Here is a 4,548-nt window from a genome sequence, read left to right on the forward strand (position 1 = left end):
TTACAAGGACAGCATTTCAAGTGCTTGGTTTTGGACTGACATTAAACCTTTTGAAAGAGAGTGTAATCAGTTCTCCCTCGCCCCAATATTCCTCCTCCTGGAAAATGTTTCATAAGGCTGTTTCTTGCCTTAATTTTAGTACCCGAGTTTGTGTCTTGGTTTTGTGTGCCTTCTAAGGTAAAGAAATTAAGGATCCATGTTCTCAATCTTAATCCCCATTGGAACAGGTGGCTGTTAATTTTTAATTATTTGGTGATGCTAGCAGGAGACTGGAAAGTAGCTGTTTTCCGCAGGGGAAAAGAGAAAGAGGGAGGATCCAAACAATTCAGTATTTTTTACTTTGAAGTAGTTTAAGGAAAGGTTAATGAATAAACCCTAATACAAATACCCTCGGAAACTGCTCATTTCTTCCCCCTGCCAATAATCACCTTTTGCAATGGGAGGATACGTTGCAAAGGCCTGCCCCTACCATTAGACCATTGTCTTCTAATATTTTCTTGTTAATGAAATCTTAAGTCAATGATCTGGCCAAGCCAGGATGTGCATTAGCAGGCTAATGGCAGGCGTCCCGCGCTGCTGAAGGCCGTGTGTCTCATGGCAGTCCTCTAGGAGTTGGCTGCATCACTTGGAGCACTTAATACTGGCTCTGCTAAAGCACTTCTTGTGCTCCCATTGCCTCCTTTGGGAGGCTACTCCATTGCCTAATAGATCTCACTGTCAGGAAGTCTTTCCTGTTCTTCAGTCTTACTGATCTCTGTTCCAGCATATATAACTGTAACTTCTTTGACTAGTCTTTAATGAAAAATTAGAAAAGAAAGGCAAAAACCATCATGCTTGTATTAACCCCTCCCCCCAATCTGTTTTTCCATCTTCACTGTAAAACTTGCAGAACTTGGGTTTTTAGTTGAATGCTGCCTGCATACATTTGAGGCTGATGGCAGCAGGATGTGGAAGCTGGCTAGCATAAACCCACTCATAAATAAAACTGCTGTGACTTTGAATCTGTCAGTGACCGATGTGTGTGCCTGTGACATGTACAAAAGCTGGCAGCTAATGAAAGGCGAGCTGAGCTGCGCAGGGCTCAAGGGAAGTTTGTGAAGTTACACAATGCGCTAGTTGAGATGTCACGGGGAAGCCAAGGGCTGGGGGTGTGGGGGGAAGACCACCGGGGCTGCATTTTGCAAGGGAAATGGTGTCAGTCCAGCAGCTGCCTGCAGAGCTCCCAGCCGGGGCAGTGGGAGCTGCTGGCGGCCATCGCCAGCCGCGGAGAGTGGCTGGTGTGCAGGAAGTAGCTGGAGAGAGGTTTTCACAAGGACCTGTTGTTTGGTTGCTCAGATTATATCAGTGTTCTGGCTATTGAGAGGGATTTGGCCTTTGGGTTTTGCTTTCAGCTTTATTTATTTTTGCCTGTTCTCAATTCTCTTTGTGAATACCAATATTCTGAGTCACGGAGAATGATTTCTGCCTTCATTAAAGATTCCTTCCAGCTCCCCTTCAACTGCTTGTAGGCTGTTGCCTGCCCCTGCCTCCCCCTATGCACTTTGCTGCCCATATTTAGCTCTCAGTATTCCATCACCCGTCAGCTCCTGCAGCTCTGGCACTTTAATACCTTCAACCATATTAAAGTATATTGTACCTTGGGTTCTTTGCACAACTTCCCTTCTTCACCTGACCTCTTCTGTACTGTCCCTGCTACTTCTGGAATATGTTTTCAAGCATTTGAGATACAGTATGAGGCCACAATTTATCCTAGTCCTACAGCAGCTCTGCTTAGAGCTGGTCAAGTTAAAAAGTTAAATCAGGAAATGGGGCATCTAGACCCTTTAGTCTGTTTCTGTTACACTGCATCCTTCTGTGTCACCCTGGATAAATCCATTTACCTATTTGTGTCTTTGTTTCTTTGATAGACAATTTAAACACCAAATTATATGGTATCCACACCAAACAGATAGGACTACGTTTCTATAAACCAAAATTAAAAGATGTAATATAAAAAAGAAGTAATTGTATAGTTCTTTAATAGGTATTCCTACATGAATTGCTGAGTTCTGTGTCACTCTATATCTTGTGTACAAGAAATTCTACAAATCGATAAAGAAAATAACCTGGAAAGGAGGATGGGTCTCTTATTACAGCGCTAAGTGTCGATACTGTAGATGTCTTAATGCTAGTTAATGACTGTCCCTAATGGTATTCAAACAATGTGCGTTTGCTTTAGCTTTTTTCAAAGTCCAGAGAAGCTGCTCAGAGCTCTTTTAATGATGCAAATTATTTAACGCTCATTTGTATGCTGTACACTCCTGCTTTGAAAGTACTTCACAGGATTCAAGCCAAATTCAGCCTTGTAGCTCCACTGAAGTCAGTGCTTGTCTGTACATCTGTTGGTTGCTTTTCTTTTTGGTTTTGCTTAAAGAGTTAACTTCTTGTTATGTTGGTTTTATTTTTTTAAGGTAATATCTGCAAAGGGATTTAGTCACCCTTCTCTCCTCCCAGAAAAGTAGCTATAAGTACAAAAGCAGTTCTGTTGATTCTCGCATCTCCCTCTTAACCCTTGCAAAAGGAGGACAGGTTAAGCAGAATACAATTTTGTTGAGTTCTTTTCTTTCCTCTACTTTGCACCTCCTAAGCACAGTTTCAGTGATATCTGGCGCTTCTGAAAATTATCCTGCAAAGAATCTCTGCCATCTGATGTATGCAAGATACTGAGTTCCTCTCTGTGGCCCATTTCTGGTTTAATACAGCGTGAGCTGGTGGAGGCCCAAATCAGGTACAATTCTGCAGGTTTAGTTATGCTCAGGATAATTATGTCAGGATGCACTTTCTTATAGCCAATTGCAGTATGGTGCAGGAGCCTGACCTGATATTTTGAATTAAAGTAGCTGCTGTAAAGGTGGAACAGGCATTCATAGTTCAGGCATATACTAATTTTTCAATGTTTGAGTTCATAACCACAATATTCATGTAATGTAATTTTTAACTCATCTCAGCTGTGTTTTTAACACACACATTGAAAGAAAATGAAAAATCATCTGCAACCGTATCATTCACTCCCCCTGGGTAATGGGTAGGAGCATGATTTTCAGCTTACAGCACAGACCCACAGCCATCAACTGCCTGCGCAGAGTTAAGTGGGAGTAATGGAAAAGCATCCTTTCTAGATGTGCATGTCACTAGAATGGGCAGAGATGTTTCTTGTCAGCTGTTAGATATTTGCTGGCAGCACAGGAATGAGTGTTGTAGACGTGGGAATAACAGGTTCATTTCCAAGCTCCACAGCGGATGAATCTAGATGCCCTGTTGCCCTATTTTGTATAATATTGTTACACTGTGTGACTGCTTCCCTTCTCCCTTTCCTGCAGTACTGTCCTCCAGCTCCTGCCTGTGTTCATCTTGGTATTTGCTACAGCTAGCACCTTCCCCACCTCCCCCGGCTCCTCCCTCCCCACCGCTTGCCCATCCTTTTTGGCCTGCATCTCTCTTCCCTCTCTCCTGCTGGGGATGGATGTAATCCCTGGAGGAATGTGGCCCACAGGCCTCTGCAAGACTGAGGTGTATGACTCTGGAGAGCCTCTGATGGTGAATGCCAAGCAGGAGAAAGCAATCCCAGTCACCTGGCAGCACAGGGAGGGAAGAGCTGGACGTCTGTGGGCTGTTCAGTGTGCCTGGCTGTCCAGCCAGCTTATCAGATGAAAAATAGAGGCTAGACTTTTCGGCTGCGTGTGCTATTTCCCTATTCATTGTGTGGGGGTGATGTATTCTCTGCCTGTGGTTTTAATAAATATCTTTCGTAGCTACTTTCTGCTTTAGTCCCCTTTGGGATAGCTCTTTCCAACTCAGCTGCATCAGCGTGCTTAAGATTTTAAGTCTGTGTGGGAAAGAGGAGAGAGAACTTCACATAGAGCATCGAAGAAAGCTTAACTTTAACCGTATCTCTGTGGAGCTGCTGTATATTACACAAGCCTCACCTGCAGTTTAAGTTGCAGAAAACTTTCTTACTTAATCATATTATCTCTTCTTCCCTTTCCTCTTTGTATTGGTGTGTCCACAGAGCATGAAGAAGTGTTTGCAAGGAGAATCCCAAGCTACTGCTAGGACCCAAACTTGTGTTGGTTTTTAATAAGGCTTTGCATGTAGGGCATTGCTGTGTTTTAAGAGTATTCTGGAGATTCAACAGGGATGTAGGTGGGGGGGGGAAAGATCACAAATCTGTGTTTGGAAACCGAGTTTTGTCCTGCGTAGTAAGCACCCGTCTTAACCCTCCTAGAGCAGAACAAACCCCCTTTTCTAGCAGAAACAGGAGTTGTTAATTAACGTCTTGCTGAAAACTAAGTCTTTGCCATCTGTTCCGCCACCTCACTATGAATGCCACTCTCATTATGTTGATTATGTAATTAAAAATGAAAATACATTTTGGTAGAGTGCTGCATAGGCATCTGTGCTGATTCTTCTCCTGTTCCTATTTACCGTCCCCTGCCCCCACCCTACAAAAAAAAGGAAAAGGCACCAATTGTTTGACTCCTCAGTAGCTTTATCCCAGCACCGCGGTGC

The sequence above is a fragment of the Falco rusticolus genome, chromosome 1, assembly GCF_015220075.1.
Source record: "Falco rusticolus isolate bFalRus1 chromosome 1, bFalRus1.pri, whole genome shotgun sequence".
Lineage (NCBI taxonomy): Eukaryota > Metazoa > Chordata > Aves > Falconiformes > Falconidae > Falco > Falco rusticolus.